The following is a 20,555-nucleotide window of genomic DNA, read 5'->3' as shown; positions in this document are numbered from 1 at the left end:
ACTGTTTTCTTTCTACACTAACTGAGGGGTTTTTGAGTTTGTGGAACATGAAATGTTTGAACTTTTTAAAAAGAAAACTTTAAGAGGACCTGCAAAGATATTTAACTCTCAAAGGTAATGATCTTTATGCACCAGAGTAAAGTGTTTTTGTCTGAAGATGATTAAAAGAACAAAGATCAACTAAAATCAGATATGACATTTTAAATTCTATTTTACAATTCTTTGTTTTATGTGGGCTTTGTCCTTTTACATTGTTCAAACTCTGCTTGCAAGAGAGCAGTTTAGAACTAGGCAACTTAGGTTGTCAGGGAAAACCAGGAATTCAGAAGGTTTAAAAAACAACTTCGAAGAATAATAATTATTTCTACAAGTGTACAGAGGCTGTCACATCTTCAGAAAAATATAATAAATGTAAGTGGCTTGTGTCAGTCTAGCTGGGTGAGGTCATTTCTCGAGATGAAAATTAAAAAAAAGGGGGCGCCTGGGTGGCTCAGTCGGTTGAGCGTCCGACTTCAGCTCAGGTCACGATCTCACGGTCCATGAGTTCGAGCCCTGTGTCGGGCTCTGGGCTGATGGCTCAGAGCCTGGAGCCTGCTTCCGATTCTGTGTCTCCCTTTCTCTCTGCCCCTCCCCCGTTCATGCTCTGTCTCTCTCTGTCTCAAAAATAAATAAAAGAAAAAAGAAAAAAGAAAATTAAAAAAAAAAAAAAGTGAAGAGAGCTGGCCGACTGTATCACTCTAGACTGAAACTCTCCAAATAGTTCTGGTCGAGTTTTGCTCTACTATTGCAATATAAGTTTTCCACCCTTTTACTCAATTCCATGAAATTGACTGCATTTACAAAACCAGGTTGTTGCTTCAAGACAGATAGGAGTCTAGAGTATTGTCACTTCAGAGTACTAATTTTTGGTTGCTCAGGGTTATAGGGGAGCTGGGTGTCTAGCGTGGGCACCAGAGCTGGCCCCTGGAGGGCTGTCTTTGGAATCTCCATGGGCACTCGAGAGCTACCCACCCACAAATTCATTCTCAGGAAGGATGAGGAGAGAATTTATACTTCTCAGGATAAATAAGAAAAGCAGACTTGGGTTTACAAAACACACCTATGAGTTGAATTTAATCCTTAGGTTCCAGGATAAATATCAATCCATACTTCTTACCTTTGCCCTAACCCATTGGCCCCAGGCTGTGCCAGAAGCTGAAACTAGACATACAGAATGGGTTGGGCAGGAGCAGATCAGAAACATAAATAGAAGCAACTTTGGGGAGGAAAATATAGGGTCTCATCATTCCTAGGTAGAAAAAACAATGTACGGTTTTAATTTCAACATATAATTTTGATCTGGATAAAGACCCTGTAAGCATAAGAATGGTGAAATACCTCCTTTCTGTGACCTTTGAGATGGCTTTTCTGGAGATCGTTCCTTGGGAGTCTGTATTTGCACTAGGGAAATTCTAAACGTTGTGTAAAAGCCCTGATGCGCGCGTGCCCTTTCGTCAGTGATCTGGAGATAAGCTGGATGTGGTTGGAGCCTCGTCACAGTGCCATGGGAACGGGGGCTCCAGGGTTTGAGGTCTTACTCTCGTTCTGACCCTCCTCCAACTAGCTGACAACTTTGGACAAGTCACATTAGCTCTTTGGACTTCGTTTTCCTTGTCTGTTAAATGTGTGGTCTATATAATTTTTAAGATCCTTTTCAGGCCTGGGAGTCTATGGAAATGTTGTTAGGCCTGTAGAATAGTATTGGCTATTGAAAACTCGGTGGTCCTGAAGATTCTGTGAGTATTCTTCAAGGTCAGGTTAATTTCTTCCCACTCAGCTGGGTGGCAGAGTGGAAAGAAAGTGGGGACACACATAAGTGGGATAATGATAGCAGAAGCAGATTTTATCTTAGCCAGAGAGTCCAAATTAAAGTCAAGTTTTTATCCTCAGAGAGTCACCGCTGTAAACTGTGGTTCCAGATTGCTTTTCCACACCTATGCATTAGAGGAGCTTACGAAACCAAATGCTGCATTTAACCTTGGCCTTCTGCATATCGTCTTGCATGGCAGGAGGCAGGATAATCTTTTCCCTTTCTTGTTGTATTGCACATTTTAATAAATAACAGAGGGAGAGAGAAATCCATGGAAGCAGTTACGGGAGGGAAAGTTATCTATGCTTGTTGAGGAATGAGGGGCATGGTCACCTCCTCAGAGGTGAAGTTGCTCGAGAGATAGTATAAAATTGCTCTCGACCACGTGCATTTGCTAAGGGAAAGGTCTTGTTACCACTCAGGCACCCAGGAGTAAAACTGCATCCATTCCACCTCTGCTAGGCAGTGGACACAGCCTCCTGATCTTCTCATGTGGGACGTTTTCCGACAAAACTTTCAACACTAAGTTCCAAAGTGTGTGAGTGATAGAGGGTGGTATATTATCACCAAAGAGCCCCTGGAGAAGCAGTTAGAGGCACATGACTTTCATCCTTTGAAAGCAAATTGATCTCCAATGGCTTCTTCCTATAGGAAGGTTCAATATAACACTGCATGTTAACTAACTGGAATTAAAATAAAAACTTTAAAAAAGAAAGGAAGAAAGGAAGGAAGAGAAAGAAAGAAAAAAAAGAAAAAAAGAAAAGAAGGAAGGAAGGAAGAAAAAGGAAGGAAGGAAGAAGAAAGAAAGAAAGAAAGAAAGAAAGAAAGAAAGAAAGAAAGGGAGGGAGGAGGAAGGAAGGAAAGAAGGAAGGAAGGAAGGAAGGAAGGAAGGAAGGAAGGAAGGAAGAGAGAGGGAGGGAGGGAGGGAGGGAGGGAGGGAGAGGGGCTCAGCGCCCTGGGCCAACCTCCTTTCTCCCCAGCAGTTAGTCTTCATTTAACCTGGAATGAGTTAAAACTTTGTGAGTCTAAGTTTTTTCATCTATAAAGCGAGGGGGTAAAATTAGACACTCTCTCGAGCTCCTTCTTCTATTCTATTTGCAGTTTTTTTTTTTTTTAAATTTTTTTTTCAACGTTTATTTATTTATTTGGGACAGAGAGAGACAGAGCATGAACGGGGGAGGGGCAGAGAGAGAGGGAGACACAGAATCGGAAACAGGCTCCAGGCTCTGAGCCATCAGCCCAGAGCCCGACGCGGGGCTCGAACTCCCGGACCGCGAGATTGTGACCTGGCTGAAGTCGGATGCTTAACCGACTGCGCCACCCAGGCGCCCCCTATTTGCAGTTTTATATCACAAACCTCTGAAACTGGGTTGGGTGACCCATGCCGGTGCAGGGGACAAAAACAATCTTTGTCCTCTCTGCTCATCCCAGGTTCTCAGGCTGGGCCCATAAACTAGACTCACAAATGACAGACTCACAGGAGAAAACCAAACAGGAGCTTATTAGCATGGGCGTCACCCTTGGGAGCACTCAGTGATGTGCAACTCAAAGGGGGTGGTTAGAACCGGGGTTTACGTAGTGGTAGGTAGCATTTTAACAAAAGAACAACACATTCGTAGAGAAGGGACAAGACAAAGGAGAAGGACATGGAAGTTCCAGGGATGGCAAGTTGTGAGAAAGCAAATATGTGAGGAATTGCCCAGCGGTATGGGCTGGTTTCAGCAAGACCTGTTATACAGATTCCTCGATTGCTGAAAAGGCTCTCCGGTTGTTCCCAGTCATCAACTACCATCCTTCCCGGTAGAGAGGGAGGGGCGGGGCACGTCTTTACACATTTATGCCCTGCTTTTGGCAAATAGGGAATGTCAGAGAGCTTTTCTTATATCTACCTGTTTTTAGTTGCCTTCAGCTTGAAATAATCCTCATGCCGAAGTGACACGTTTGGGGGTGGCATATTCTGCTACCCTTTGCAGGCACATTCACCTCATAATCCCTTTGTGGCCTTGGTGATTCTAAAAGAACTCAGACATCTTCGCGCCTACATGGGGCTGAATCACTGTAGAATTCTCCTAACCTGGACCAAGACTAGGGTGAGGCAAGGGAGGCACTCAGATGCAAGATTCAAGCTGCCCCCCAAAAGGCAATTGTCAAGATAGATAATATTTTAGTGCAGTGTTTCAAAAAATCAAAACGAATGCCCAAATCCAAGATGAACTGAACATCAATTTTTTAGATACAGGATCAGTAACAGTCTTGAGTCGTATTGGAGTCTGAGGCAAGAGGAAAAAGTCAGTAATGCTGATTTTGTGGATCATGAATTTTTCACATTCGTTTTGATTCTTTTAAAATATCACATTAGGGGCGCCTGGGTGGCTCAGTCAGTTAAGCATCCAACCTCAACCTCAGCTCGGGTCATGATCTCGCAGTTCATGAGTTCGAGCCCTGTGTCAGGCTCTGTGCTGCCACTCCAAGCCTGGAGCCTGATTCAGATTCAGTGTTGGCTTCCCTCTCTGCCCCTCCCCCACTCACACTGTGTCTCTGTCTCTCTCTCAAAAATAAACAAGTCAAAAAAAATAAGTTAAAAAAATTCTTAATATCACGTTATTCATCTGGATTACTGTGTTTTGAAGCAAATCCTTAAATGTTGTACCTGAGCTGCGTGTCTCACATCTCTCAACTTTAACCCTCATCGTTTGGGTTGAGCTGGCAGATATTTTCCAAGGCTGGTGGCACTCTGTCCGCTGTAAATTCCATTCAGGTCTTGGATGCCGTTTTCTAGTGGAACTTGAAAATGGCATCAAATTTTGCACAATCCAAAAGCAAGCGTGTGTTTTACAGTGGATTGGGGCTTACCAAACTGCGTATGCATGGATCTAATAAACCGATCATTGTGATTGAATTGAAAAGTGTTGACAGTCAATAATTGGTTTGGCTGACATTTTTCACCCAACTGATTTATGGTTTTACGAAATCCCGTAAGTTTGGTAAAAATGGTGGAAATATCACGGTGTAGGCAGCATCCTCCTAGAGCAACTCAGGCTGTGAGGACCTTTCAAAAATGGGAAGAGTCCACACAGTTGTGCATAAGACTTCCTCTCAGGCTAAAGAACCGAAAGAAAATTAATTATTATGGAGGACAAAACCCATCTAAACCCAGAGAATTATCATGGAGATTAAATACAACATACTGATGGAAAGGCTTTGTGTGTTATAAGTATGTTAAGCAGCTGTTGATTATACTGCAGATATGAAACAGTACGAATTTATTTCTGTGTATCCCATCGTCTGGTAAATTGAGGGTTCCGTGCATCGTTCATCCATTCAGCAAGAGTTTGGGTGGGAAATGGGAGTCCCTTTACCCAACCGTACTCAGCACTGAATAAAATAAACAAAACATACTTATCCACATTCTCTGCAAGGGACAATTTTTCCTTTTATGAAAGAAAGAAAATCTCCTTAAAAAAAAAAAAAAAACCTCAGTTCAACATTACTGACATTTCAAAGAATTTATTACAAGCATTCGAGATCCGGGAGGAACAACAAAGTTTATATTGCTTTGAGAGTGGCAGGGGGAAAATTAGTTTACCAAGAATATACTTATATACTGTGGTGCTTCTTTGTCATTGTCTAGATTTACCATTTCTGTTACTGCTGGGTAGATTAGTCAAATCATGTAGAAAAGGGCTTAACAAAGCAGGCAGCGTGTTCACCCCACTGACTATGGAAGCTCACGTCAAGTAGCGACAGATAGGAAGGGTGCCAGACTCGAAGGGGGGTGGAGAGATTATTGCTGCATTTGAACGTGGCAAGCCGTAACTCCCCCCAAGGAAAGCAGCGCCTCTCCGATCATGACAGTGGGCGGATCTGAGGCTTGTCTGCCCTGTGCTCAGCAGTGAGACTGGAGCCACACACAACGTCCAGTCGCATCACCCTGTGTCGGATGTGGCTCATAAGCGAATCTCAAAGTCTAGTTCAGAATAGTTCTGAAAGAATTTTGCCTCCATGTGCATAGATGCAGGCTTTAGTGGCAATTTGAGACGTGCCGAATGTGCTGGCTGGCACTTCGCTCTGAATGAGCAAAATAACAGCTGGTATTTGTGTTAATGCAGTATTCTTGGGCTTGCATGATCAAGCGTTATTCCTCATATTTTAGCCCCAATTCATTTCCCACAGGTTTGGGATACATTTTCCACGGGCTTTTAAATTGACTTCCACAGGATAGACCTGCAAGTGAAGGTTCTCCGGGTTGTAAAGAAAGCACTTCTGTCATTATCTGCAAACATTTATCAAGCACCTGTGGTGTGCATGGTAGCCCTAGGAAAGGTCTGCAGAGCAATGTGGGGCCATAGAGAGAGCATGGTCTTTAGAAGCAAACAGACTTGAACTTGAATGAATGCTGGCTCTGCTGAGCACTTGGGTGAGGTCAGCCCATCGATTTCCTCATTGGCTGGAGGGATGATATGGGGACTAAATGTGATGGTTTCCATGAGAGGATCTAATTCACTTCCTGACAGTTAGCTGGCACTAAAAACTACCAGAATCCTGCCTGCCTTTCTTCCTTTTTTGACTACAGACATTATCATCCAAGGGAAACAGGAGACCCAACAGACCCACTCAAAGTTGAACAGAAAGCAAATAGTCACGGGAATATAAAAGTGCACATGTACACAATAACATTGTACACTGCACACTACAGAAAAAGCCATAGAAGCTAGAATGAGGCTCATAATTACACACAAGTTTTGCAGAGTTGAGTCAGAGAGGTGAGGGGGATTTCTGAGGAGGGGAACACAGCAGAGGGAAGTGGGGACACCTGCAGCAAGGGCAAGCCTGCATGCAGGGGAGCAGGAAGAAAGAGAACTGTAGCAAAGTGCTTGTGTAATCTTAAAGAATTCTCACTTCAACCCGCAGAACCTCAGATTCTCCATCAATGGTATTAAGAACCAAAACTTTTTTTTTTTCCTTCTAAATTCCCGAAGTTGTGGGTTTCAGTGTGTGGGTGAACAGGAAGAATCTTGGTGATCCCGGTTCTGCTACTAACTGGCTGCGTGACCTTGCACAATCACCTAATCTCTGGGACTCAGTTGTGTCACTTACTATATGAAAAATTTGTATTAGATGATCTTAAAGTCTTTTCCGGCTCCACATTCTATTTATGAAATAATACAAATAAGGTGGTTTGGATTACACGGAAAGAAAGAGCTATGTATGTACAATAACATAACCCACAACACATACACAACACTCAAGAAAGACTCCTGATAGTATGTGACCAATATATGCAGTATGTTTGGAAATTTACAAAGTGCATTTTAGAGACATGATTTCATGCTTTGGTCTCATGGAATGACCATTATCATTTATCGACTGTATCTTATACTCTCTGAGTACTTCAGCCTCTCATTTCCTCCTCACAATAGCCCAGAAGAGGCAAAAATTATCTTCGTTCAAATGCAGGGCAAAGAGACTGTCAGAAAGCTGAAGGAACTTCCTCACCATTACTGTCAGACTTCAGAGCATTCTCCGTTTATATTGTTCTGCCTCTGCAATGTTCGTTTGGGTCGTTGGTGAGCTATATATTCTCATTTCCTTATTTGGCTGCCAGCATTTTTGAAGGCAACATTTCCCGAAGTGCCTTTCATAAAACACCAGGCCAAAGAAATTGCATTGAAAATAGATTTCATGGTAGGTCAGATAGATAGATAGATAGATAGATAGGGACCATACCGTATGCCAGTCCTAAATACTTCTCAATGAATAGCAGGACACTGAAAGTTAAAATACATCCCACAGTAGAGATGTCTAGTCAACATTATTTAACCAAGAAATTCTCAGACTTACGTAACCACTGAACCTTTTTTTTTTCACATAACACAAATTAATATCCCATGGAAAATCCCTCAGCAACCACTGCTCTATGGCTCCCTTCTCTAACTTAATACAGCGTCCGCACAACTAAATTAACCTTGCATTTCCTTATGCAAGGAACATCTTGCAAAAATCCACAGGCCAAATCCCATGGACTGGACGGTAGAGAAAAGAAATTACAGAAAAATGGGGAAAGAAGGGAGAAAAAACTCAAAAGCAAAGCAAGAGCAGGGAAAGCTGAAAGCAAGGATGGTCCTTACAGTTGGCAATGAGAAAAACCACCTGGGTCAAAAAATGAAGGGAAGGTCTGGCTGGCTTGCCCCTCATGGCGGCTGAGGTCTTGGGGGGCTTCTCCTTTAGCTCGGCCTCCCCTCTTCGTCTTCTTCACTGCCCATTCTTTCTCCTGTTCACACATCACTGCACCTGGAACTGTGCCTCCCTGTACCAGGGCACAGAGAAGTGACAGGGTACCACTGGCCCCCATGGCCCCTGGCAACACCACGGAATCAACAGGACAGAGAGGGCATGCACCCTCCTCACCACACTCCCGCCCTCCTGGCTCTTGACTGAGAAGTTTCCAGTGGTCAATACCCTGACGACTTCCTTCTCAGCCTCTGCATTTTAAGAGTGGTTGGAATCCAAACAGGTGAAGCCAGTCTGAAATCTGTATGGCAAGCTGGGTGTAAGGCCTCTAGAGCACCAGATTCTGAAACTCTCTGTCTGTGGGACATTCTCTCAGTAGTAATGCTCCCATCCTGGCTCGCTCGCTTGCTTGCTTTCTTTCTTTCTTTCTTTCTTTCTTTCTTTCTTTCTTTCTTCTTTTCAAATTGTTATTTGTTTGTTTGTTTATTTTAATGTTTATTATTTATTTTTGAGAGACAGAGAGACACAGAGCAGGAGTGGGGGAGGGTTAGAAAGACATAGAATCCAAAGCTGTCAGCACAGAGCCTGACACGGGGCTCGAACTCATGAACAATAAGATCATGACCTGAGCCGAAGTCAGATGCTTTAACCAACTGAGCCACCCAGGCGCTCCTCAATTTTTTTTTTTAAATTCTAGCTACTTGACATACAGTGCAATATTGGTTTCAAGAGTAGAATTCAGTGATTCATCACTTACATACAACACCCAGTGCTCATCATGACAAATGCCCTCCTTAACACCCATCACCCATCTAGCCCATCCCCCACCCACCTCCCTCCATCAACCCTCAGTTTGTTCTCTATCTTTAAGAATCTCTTATGGTTTGTTTCCCCCAGCTCTTTTCTCATTTCCTATTTCAAAGAGAGAGAGAGTGAGCATACCTCAGAGGCACTGGTGTTTTCTTTCTCCTTCATCCTCCACTGTCGAGAACTAAATTGGGCATTCTGGCTTCAGTACAGAGACAAGACAGAGAAAGGCGCCATGTTGAGAATGGCAGTTCCAGAGAATTTTCTTTCGGGTGTAAGAGGAATCCACATGGCAAAGCTTCAGGTGCTCTTTGGAGTGGCTGTCCACTGAAAGGACAATTCCGAGTCCTTGGCCACTCAGTGGGGATGCCTGTGAGGCCACGGATGAACTCCACAGTGGTGGGGGAGTGCCCTGCAGGTAGATGCTGACAGCTCTCTTCTAGGAACTAGCAGCTGTCATTTGAAGGCCCAGTTGGGCTCTGATCAATGCAACTTTCCAGCCCAACACATTTCGTCTGAACTGTCGTTTGACTGGGATCAGCCTGGCGCCAGCCACCACTTAGTTTTCTACACCAGAAGATACTTCACTGTCATAAAAGAGAAGTAAAGTCAGGGATCTCTTTCTTTTCTCAGCTGGGCTCCATATCCTCCCTGAGGCTGGCCGCTCTTTCCCGAGTTGAGCTCTGTGTCATTGCATTGTGAGGTTATGAATGTGGCATTTAAAGAGAACAAAGCAACACTGAAGGGTTCAGAGAGGAGAAGATTTCAGAGAAACCCTCTCACTTCCCCCAAGGAAAACTCCCCTGAGTCTGGTTGTCTTGGAAACTTGTATGTTGTAAATCAGGGGGAAAATAATCTTGTATGTCGGAGGTTCTAAAAATTAACAGTCCTTACAGTAATTACCACGTCCGGCATTCTGCACCCCATGGAAAGAATTTGACCAATCTTGAGCTAAAACCAAATGGTCCTTGGAAACAACCTGGACAAGGCAGTTATTAGAGGCAGAAAGCAAAAATGGGGTATTTTCCAAGCTCCCTGAGTATAAATATCTCAGTGAATACATTTTAAGCATCTTCAAGGCACAATCTGCATACCATTTTCATTGCTACTGAACATCCTTAAGTGATAAAGTAGGTATCTTCATACCAGAAAGGCAGGCCTCCATGTAATCAAATATTTTCTGGGCCACAGAGGCCCATTATCCCACTGCCTTGTCTGACCTCCCGCCCTCTTCTTGGCTCACCCAAGCCAAATCCTCTCCAAACAGCTGCGGCCGTGCCCACACTGCATTTTGTTCAGTTCTTTGCGTTTTGATCAACTCTTCGTGTTCTTTTTTTAGGAGAACATTTACAAACTCAGCGGCAAGGGTTCTCACCATCAACTGCACATTGGGATTACCTGCAGAGTTTCTTTTTAAATCCCAAGGCCGAGGTCCCACCCAAAGATTCAGATTGGACTCTAGTGGGGCGGGTCACGGTTATCATCATTTTTTAAAGCTGTCCAAGTGATTCCAATGTGGAGCCAGGGTTGAGGATAATTACCTATTGTCTTGTAAATAGGCTCACAATTATTCATTTCTAAAAGAGCAAATTCCTACCTCTTATTTATACAAAACGCTTTTTACATGCAGTGTTGGTTGCAGGAGCGGTGCTAACTTTTATTCTATGATATAATAAAACTAGGTCTTCGTTTCTAAAAAGATTGAGCTGGTGTGACTTCTGCCCTACCCCTCCCCAGATTCACAGCCCACCAGGAAATGAAAACAACCATAAATGTACTTTGTTATCCACTGGAACCTCTCCCAGACTCTGAAGGTGGGTCATTAGCCAGTATTTGCAGAAAAATCTCACACCTTGTGATTCACCTCTGACACTCAACATAGAATATGAGAAATAAATAATCTTTTAACGCCCTCTGCAAATAAGAGTTTATGAGATGCCCAGTCTGATGCTAGATGGCATCTTATCCAGTCTATACCTGGGCTTCTCAAGCTTATATTTGCGTATGAAGCCCCCTGGGATCTTGATAAATTTACACTCCAATTCAGGAGCTCTGGGGTAGAAAGCCGACTCCAGATTCTGCATTTCTAATGAGCTTCCAGGTATGGTCCAAAGCTCAACAAACCTTAGATGTCCCAATAGCTCACTTCATGGGTCAGAAAGTTACAGGTAAGGACCTCTAAGAGGCACGATGCAAACCAAGGTCTATCTGCCATAACACTTTGTCTACTGTGCTAAATCTGCCTCTTTTTAGTCTTTTTTTCATTGTGGGATTTTCCTCTGTTTAAAGAAATCTCGTTTAAATCACAGAACGATTTCTTCCTTGCAGATGAAAACGGAGGTAAATTGCACAGTTGGAAGAAAGACTCTCACTGTCCCCTGTCTGGTCTTTCTCGTAGCTCCCGATTTAAGTTTCAGTCTTATCATTGCTCAAGAACCAGAAACTCTGCAGTTACAGGGGAGGATGGGGCCATACATTTTTCTCTTTATTTGGTAAATATACCAGTTTTGTGGAACTGTTTGTACCCAACTGAAACTCAAAGAGATTGAATGGTCTGTGACCACTGAGAAATCAGAGAAGTCAGGGAGTGTCGTTCCAGGTTTTAGGCCCAACATCGCCTGGCTATGTGACTATGAAGATCACACCTTCCTGCGTTTCCATTGTCTGTTGTACAGCCATGGAAGCACAGTTGACACAGTCTGCTTCCGTTGTGTGTGTAGGGGCGGGGGGAGTCTTCTCTTACACCATCATTTCAAGACGCTTTTTCAGGAGCAAAAGCCGAGATACACATAAAACGGTAGCAAAATCATCCTCCAAGTGTAGAGTCCATACAGAATTAGAATGTCATTCTTTTTACCTGCTGGAAGATCCTAGTGTGGTTTGTAGAAGTCCTCTACCCTCTTTATCAGAAGTGTGAGAGCTGGCTACAAAATGACATTCGCAGGGGCACCTGGGTGGCTCAGTTGTTTGAGCGTCCAACTCTTGATTTTGGCTCAAGCCATGATCCCAGGGTCGGGGGATTGAGCCCCACATCGGGCTCCACGCTGACTGTGGAGCCTGCTTAAGATTCTCTCTCTCTCTCTGGGGCGCCTGCGTGGCTCAGTCGGTTAAGCGTCCGACTTCAGCTCAGGTCATAATCTCATGGCTTGTGAGTTCGATCCCCACGTCAGGCTCTGTGCCCACAGCTCAGAGCCTGGAGCCTGCTTCAGATTCTGTGTCTCCTTCTCTCTCTGCCCCTCTCCACTCATGCTCTGTCTCTCTCAAAAATAAACATTAAAAAAAATAAAAAAAATTAAAAAAAGATTCTCTCTCTGTTTCTCTCTCTTTCTACCCACCCCCCCCCCCCCGCCCACCCTGGCCCCTTCTCCCCTGCTTTAGTGCATGGTCTCTCTCTCTCTCCCTCAAAAAAAAAAAAAAAGTGACATTTATATTAAGCATCTTCTCTCCAGTCACATCTGCTTTCCAAAGTGGCCATTCCTGTTCGAATGGAGAATTTGCTTTGTGATAATTGGGATCGGTGCCATCATTGTGAAGCAATGTATTCTATATAAAACGCAAGAAATGTCTTCAAGAACATCCACCCCTTTAAGGTTCTTGGCATGTTGTTTCATGTATCCCGTAGGTAAGTGGGTGTGTAGACCCAGTAACCCAGGCAAATCCTTAACACTCGCCTAATGTCTGCCTGTAACAGATTGGACAGGCAGGTCTTTATGATCATAAGGCTTTAGGAAAAAATAATCTCATTCACATCTTCATCTTCAAAGGACAGGAGAAACCCAACAGAACTTGTACCCATATCAGTCACCAGGCTTAGGATCCATCATGGATTGACCTAAAAGAAAACAAATTGGGAAAATAAGGTCTTAACCCCCGTCAACCCAAGTCCAATATGTGGATGGATGTGTGTTTGCATTAAAGGGTTGGACTCTATGTGTATTATGTAACTTTTTTTTTTTTTTTTTTTGAACAATGAACACCTTTATTCCACGACTGAAGATAGGAGGGAGGAAGATTCGTTTGCCTTTCTGGCTTTGATTTTCCTCAGAACTCTAGCTCCTTGCCCCCTAGCACGGAGCCATCTGCTCGGCCATGCTGGCCTGGTCTTGAAGCCATGCATGGGAGCAGCTTGCCCTGCTGGGACTGGACCTCCAGAAGATGCTGATTTGGGCATTCTTTTTCCTATCATCATATTTCTTCTGAATTTTCTTTGATCGTTTCTTGTAAAATGTCTTCCTCCTAGGGAGTCAGCTTGGCCCCCTTCTTGTGGCCCAGGGGCAGTGCATAGTGGGACTCATCCCACTGTCGGTACCGTGTGCTGTTGATGAGCACGATCCAGTTCTTTGCCAGGGTCTTTGTGTAGACCAGTTCATTGTTGGATGTGTCATAGACAACCTCAGTAATGCTTGTTTTGCATGTACAACATTCAGAGCCCCTGGAGAAGTAAGTCCCCCACACCCAGCCTCAAGCCAGGGGACTTCTTATTGCCTCCCTGAATGCAGACTGTGTGTATGCCGGTGGGGGGAAGGGGGACAATCTTATTGGTGGGGGGGGGGGACTTCCCAGCTCATACTTCTGCTTCTTGTGGCGGGGCTTTCTCTCAACCCCATCTTGTGGCACTCAGGCCAGTTGTCCTGAGAGATGCCCATCGCTTGCGGTGCCCGCTGCAAAAAAGCTGTGATGTAGACTTTAAATCTTCGTGGGGCACCTGGGTGGCTCAGTCAGTTAAGAGTCCAACTTCTGCTTAGGTCATGATCTCCGGGTCCATGAGTTCAAGCCCTGCGTTGGGCTCTGGGCTGATGGCTCAGAGCCTGGAGCCTGCTTCGGATTCTGTGTCTCCTTCTCTCTCTAACCCTCCCCCACTCACACTCTGTCAACAACAAACGTTAAAAAAAATTTTTTTTAATCTTCATAGTTACATGTATGTGTGCTCCATACTTGCGTGTACGTATAGTTGTGTTTATTGGTTATATATACACATAGGCACGTATTTATTTAAAAAAATTTTTTAGAAACACCCACTCAGGGATTCTGTAAAGTGTCCACTTATAGGGTCATCCGTGTAGTTTGGACAGATCAGCAAAGTGTGAGCACAGGGGCAGAAATGACATTGTCTGGGGTTTTCCTTTCTTGCCTTTTCTGCCTGGGACTTTTCCGAGAGAATGACTAAGCAGTGCCGGAGATTATGAATTTGCTTAAGTGTGAATGGCTGATTGCCGGGTGCAGCGCCCGGCCCTCCCCGAAGGTGATTGACTGGGGCTTCAGGTCCTCACACTTGATGCCCGGATTTGACTCGGAAAGTCTGCCAAGTCTTTTACTCGGAAATTTATCTTAATTAGATCTGAAAGACCTGCCACAGTAGAATAGTCACACCGATTAAAATGAAAAACAGGAGAAATTACTGATCAAATTAATCATAATGTCGGGTTACAGCTGTAGGTCTGATGTAATTTGCCACTCCAGTGAGTTACATCGGCCCGGCCCGGGAAAGGGAGCTGGCTTTACGCTGATCCGTAACACCCGCCCGCTCCAGGCGGCCCGGCAGGAGGCTGATTCCATTCATTTTCTTGGCTTGCTCTGACCTCCCTGCTGCTACTAGAAACAAATCAGGCACCAAACAAATGGAGGGGGGTGGGGTGGGGACGGTGAGTGGGGAGGTAAACGAGAAACATTCTCTTATCCCAGTGATTGTACGACTTCAAAATGGTGAGTCGTTTACAACTTGGCTGGGCAGGCTTGGGGCTTTGTTGCTCGTTGGGGTTTTCGCTTTTGTTTTTTGTTTCCATTCCACTTAACCTCATTTTAGTTTTACTTGTGGTGACCTGACATTGATTAGATGCAGAACGGGAATCAAAAGGTCAGAGGACAAAATCTTTGGCCCTAAGCAATGAGGAAAAACCTTTAGAAAAATCTCCTTGCCAACATGGCTCTACAACTGGGGCATGGATTGAAATAATGTGAAGTGTCACAGCAGAGAGGAAGAAGCCCGGGCTGTAAGAGCTGATTGTCCCCACGAGGGTACAGTCCTGGTATTCTGATCTTTAAATTAACATCCCTTTATACCCTACCTTGGGTTAGGGCGGGGTTGAGTAGGTGGGTAGGTGGAGTATACTATTTTTTTTTAAGAAAACAAGTCAGAGACTAGGTTCTTTTCAACAAATAGCCTTGACTCCGAGCTGTGATTCACCCAGTGTTCACAAAACATATCTCCCTATTAGCAATACAGAGAAGGCACCCTAAAGGACACCCTAGTCCAGACATTCTGTTGGCTATTCTCAGAAGTTAGAATTTAGGAGCAATGTAGGACTCCTTCCAATCAGTTCTGCTCTATCCCTAGCTGGGGGTGGGGGTGAGACTATGGGGGTTGGAGTCCTCTTAAAACAGAGGTGACTGGGAAGGTACAGAGAAAGGAAGCCTCCTTTCCATTCAGTGGCGATCAGATGACTCTGGAGCAGTAAGTTCTTCCTTTGTGAACATACGACGGGTTGTCCAAATCCCATTTAGTCATCCTGAGACCAGATGCTTATACCCTTTCATCTCCAGTGTGAAAAGGCCCCATCCTTTCTTCATCCCACCGGGAATAAATCTGGTACCTTTTGTAAATGAGGGAGATAGGCAGTCACAGAAGATAAGGTGGCCTTGGCACTCAAGAGACCATGCCTTCTGGACCTTTCTATGGCTCTTTATGAAGATTTAGGTGGGACAGTGTGCCCAGACTGGGGAAGGATATAACAACCACGTTTTGAGTGGTTACTATATTGGCTTAGTTGTTTGTAACCAGATTTTTTTAAAGAAAATAATAATAGAGAATAGAAAATACCAGGGTATATCACACATAGTAAAGCTATTTATTTTTTCTTGAAGCTTCTGTTTAAGTTATATATGTGTAGATATATGTATATTGTTATATATATACATATACATATACATATATATATATATATATACACATAGAGAGAGAGAGATTTGTCCATGTGTTTATTTGTATGTGTATATGTGTGTGTGGGGGGGGGGTAATACACAGTAAAGCCTTGGTTTGTGAGCATAATTCATTCCGGAAACATGTTTGTAGTCCAAAGCACACGTATGTCAAAGCAAATTTCAAGAACCAATGGCTCAGTTGTGATCATGTGACATTCAGCGTCATGCACTAACTCATACTGCAAGACCTCACTCGTTTATCAAGTTAAAATTTATTAGAAATCTTTGCTTGTCTTGCAGAACACTCGCAATCCAAGGTTTTACTGTATATATATATATATATATATATATATATATATATATTCTATGTATGTATGTGTGGGCTTGAGTTGTCAAGTGTATTTCTTACTATGGGACAAGGTCGGAAGAATTTGAAGAACCTTGCCCTGGAGTATCTAGCTCTTCAGGGAAGCAGAGGTGGGGAACCTTAGACATATGGTGGGTCACAAAGCAGCTTTATCAGAGTCCCAACATACTGAATGTGATGATGAGCTCCTAAACACTGAACACTATCCCCAGCAGTCAAAAAGACCTAAACGGTTATGCCATTCACCACCACCCCCCGCCCCGCCACACACACACACACACACACACACACACACACGCGCGCACACACAATGCAGCCCTGTGGTTGAAAACTCACAAAGCATTCGTAGTTTAACCATCCTATTAAATGAGAAACTGAATAACATATTAAAAGCTCACAAAGCAGTCCCACCGAAAGTGAATAGATCACTGCAAAGAAAGAGTGAAAGCAGGAGAGAGAGCATGGGGGGAAGGAAGCAGGGCCTCACGCTGATTTGGGCTCTTGGAGCATTGATCAAGGGAAAAGCCTCATCCAGAGAGTTGCAGGTTGGGAGCCAGGTCTGTGGGCTCCGGTCAGAAAAATCGTGGGCTGGAGAGCTGCACATCAAGGGCTCCTGCAGTCTCTCTCTGTTGGTTGTCCCACCTGGTGTGACCCAGGCCAGAGCTAGCATCATCCTCACTGCCCTGGCCTTCCTTCCTCTCTTTTCTCCCTGTTCCAGTCCTCTCTGCAAACCCTGCCAAGCTAACCTGCCTAAAATAATACTTAATTGCATCCCCCTCACACAAAAAGCCCCCTTCTTAGCTTTCTTAGCCTGAGTGCTCTGTCCTGCCCTCCACCTGGTCTCCCACTGCCTGAAGGCCCCCAGCCCCGGCTCTGCTGGGGCCCTGCACACCTGCCCTCTTCACCACTGCTCTTCATACTTCCATGCCCTTCCTACTCCCTGCACGCTTGTCCAGCCCTCATAAGTGCTCTCCTCTTGGACTCACGCATTCGGCACTTAGCACGTGCCCTCTGACTCTTTTTTTTTCTTACCCCATCTATGGACAAGTTTGTTATCTTACTTGAATTATAAGCCCCTGAAGAACAGACACTGTGTCTCACACCTCTGTACATCCCAGGACTGTCTGTAATTGTTGTAAGTGGTGATGTCTCATTTCACAATTATTCATTTCATAAATTTGTAAGTGCCTGTTATCTGATGATCTTAAATTTGTCTGCAAAATTACTCGAAGATAACAATTACTACTGAAAGAAATGTTATGCATTTACTTTTATATTTAGAGCAATGCCTGGCACATAGTAAGGACTACAAAAACCTTAGATCTTGTTATGGTTATGATTTCTTTCCTTCTTTTTTTTTTTTAGTGTGTTTTTTTTTTAGTAATCTCTACACCCAACATGGGGCTCGAACTCACAACCTTGAGATCAAGAGTCATGTGCTCTTCCAACTGAGCCATGATTTCTTTGAAATTGTTTTTTTAACACCATTGTCCTTTGCACTATCTTCTGGTGGGCTTTGGTAAATGCAGAGCTTCATTTAGGCTACTTCAAATCAGCCTCTTTCCTTTGGGAGGAGATGTACATCAGAGCAAGGACCACCGTTTTCTAATTAATCTTCTGTTTCTTTTCTCTCCCCCTCGTCCTAGCAACTCATGGTGGTTCTTGGTATTTGGAGTATAATAGAGAGAGGAGCAGGCCTTCTTAATATTTTATAGATCTGATTGATTTGTGAGTTAAATCGTATTTTCCAAAACATGAAATATCATAAAACAGATAGACCCGAGGAAGATGAAAGGGAATCTCCCACCAAGAATGTAGCTCAGGCCCCCACCATTGGACACTGGAGACTCTTGCGTGACATGCTGTGCTGCTTCAACCCCCCCCCCCGAGCAGACTCTCCCAGTAGAAAAATGATAATCTAGTTTATTTTTTAATATATTTTAAAATTTTTATTTATTTGTTTTGAGACAGAGCATGCACCAGCAGAGGAGGGGCAGAGAGAGGGAGAGAAAGAATCCCAAGCAGGCTCTGCACTGTCAGCACAGAGCCCAACACGGGGCTCGAACTCACAAACCACAGGATCATGACCTGAGCTGAAATCAAGAGTTGGTGGCTTAACTGTCTGAGCCACCCAGGTGCCTGGGTCTAGTTTAAAAAATAAAAGTAATTGTTGAGGCTTTAACACATGCCGGGCACTGTGCGAGGTGTTTTTGCGTATGTTTTCCTACTTGGGCCCTGCAATCACTTATAGGAGTAAGGAAACCATGGCTCAGAGAAGCTGGTAACTCACCAAAAGCCCACAGCTTGTTAGAGGTGGAGCTGGGATGTAAGCCCAGACTGTCTGGCTCCAACCTGGGAGACCTCATGTGTTCTTTTATGTGGGACGGTCTCTGTGTATGTCTGCTGTCCAGTGTAATTACTAATAGTGCCCATTTCATTCTCAGAATGGTCTTGGTTTGAGCAATAAATCATCCAGGTCCCTTCCCCCAAGATATGCTCACTATGCTGCCTTCAACATTTATCCAAACTGCCTCTACCTGTTTTCACCTCACTAGGTGCCATTAAAGCTAAGACATTCAGACGTCTTCTTAATTTGGTGAAAAGATGGAATCAGTCATTTTTAGAAACATATTGTGTTCTTTCTACTAGGCAACTTACCTAATAACTTTTCAGAATGTGATCCTATTTGAGTCAAGAGGATCCTTGGATGCGGGCCATAGGAGACACCTTCTTTTCCAAAGTGGGATTTGGAAAAACCTAACTGGGATGGTTCTTGGATCCTGGCTGAGGTGATGGACACCATGCCAGCAGAATTATAATTTAGAACAGAGATTTACCACTGTTCCCAAAAAAGATGATGTTCAGTGAGGATACGTGATGGGTAAAGATAATGCTCAACATATATTGTAAGGAGAGGACAAGAAATCACACACACACACACACACACACACACACACACACAGAACTAATGATTTTTTAAAATCAAGGTGAATAAGAGTCAAAAGTGCAATGTCATTAAAAGGTTTGCAGCTGACATGGAGGAGAAGGGGCACAAGGTTTCCTAAACAAGAGTGGGGGCTCCAGGAGCTCCTGGGTGGCTCAGTCATTTGAGCGTCCAACTTGGGCTCAGGTCATGATCTCTCGGTTTGTGAGTTCGAGCCCCGCATCAGGCTCTGTGCTGACAGCTCAGAGCCTGGAGCCTGCTTTGGATTCTAAGTCTCCCTCTCTATCTGCCCCTCCCCTATTTGTGTGTGCGCTCTCTCTCTCTCTCTCTCTCATAAATAAGCGTTTAAAAAAAATTTTTTTAAAAGAATGAAGGCTCCAGAGTACTGACTGCTCCAGCCTCTCTCCTTCTAGGTGATCCCTGAGGGTACTTCAGGGATGTCATGATTCCCAGATTGGCCACACATCAAAATCACATGGCAAGGTTTCTTCAGCAAGTATATCGTAAGAGAGAGAGAGAGACAAAGGGAGAGAGATTGAGATGAAGGTCTGGGAGACTGGACATGTAGATCAAAAGACACAGCAAAGAATTTCATTATGTGGACATTATGTAGATCACATGTCAAACAAATGTAAAAAGGAAAAATAATGACGTTTATGAGATAATGGGAAATATGACTATTGACAGGGTATCTGATGATATTTAGGGATTATTTTTAATATTTTTAGGTGTGATGGTGGTATGTAGTTATAGTTTTAGGAGGGTCTTTTGAAGATACATATCTTCCAAATTTTCCATATCTGGGATTTTTTTCTCAGATGATGTGGGAAGGAAGAAAATAATATTGGTGGAGGTTGTTGGCTAGGCATAGATAAAATTGACCATAAGTTGGTATTTATTGAAACTGGGTGGTAGGTCCATGGGCATTAATTATAGCATTGTGTCTTCTTTTACATGTGTTTAAATATTTCCAAAAGAAAAAAAGAAAGAAGTTTGGGGGTTTTTTTCTTTTATTTTTTAATGTTTATTTTTGAGAGGGTTGGGGAGGGACACAGAGAGGGGGACAGAGGATTCAAAGCAGGCTCTGTGCTGACAGCAGTAAGCCTGATGTGGGGCTCAAACCCACAAACCGTGAGATCATGAGCTGAGCCGAAGTCAGACTTTCAAACAACTGAGCCACCCAGGCACCCCAAAGAAAGAAGTTTTAGTCACCTGGGGATTCTTTAATAATATAGATTCCCCTCACCCAACCCAGAACTACAAAAATCAGGGGTGAAGTCAGTGATTCTGGTCATCAAGGAGGTTGAAGAACTCCATCCCTGTAGAATTGCAAACAGTTTCTTAGATCAGGATAAGTTAGCCAAGGCTCAGGACACTATACATACCAAAGATGGTTGATGGGTTGAGACACCGTATCTTAAGAAACTGAGGTTTTTCAA

General features: G+C 43.8%; 1 protein-coding gene and 1 pseudogene across 1 annotated transcript in view; one reads left to right on the top strand and one right to left on the bottom strand.

The window, feature by feature from the left end:
• The window catches only part of POU6F2 (POU class 6 homeobox 2), a 490,374-nt gene that overhangs the window by 370,786 nt on the left and 99,033 nt on the right, over nt 1-20,555 (top strand). The window lies entirely within an intron of this gene.
• On the bottom strand, nt 12,929-13,533 carry LOC124524509 (40S ribosomal protein S8-like; annotated as a pseudogene).

The sequence above is a fragment of the Lynx rufus genome, unplaced genomic scaffold (genome assembly GCF_022079265.1).
Source record: "Lynx rufus isolate CCGP_SWC_20201006 ecotype Redwood Valley unplaced genomic scaffold, mLynRuf1.p SCAF_4, whole genome shotgun sequence".
Lineage (NCBI taxonomy): Eukaryota > Metazoa > Chordata > Mammalia > Carnivora > Felidae > Lynx > Lynx rufus.
This window is presented reverse-complemented; position numbering and strand designations above follow the sequence as displayed.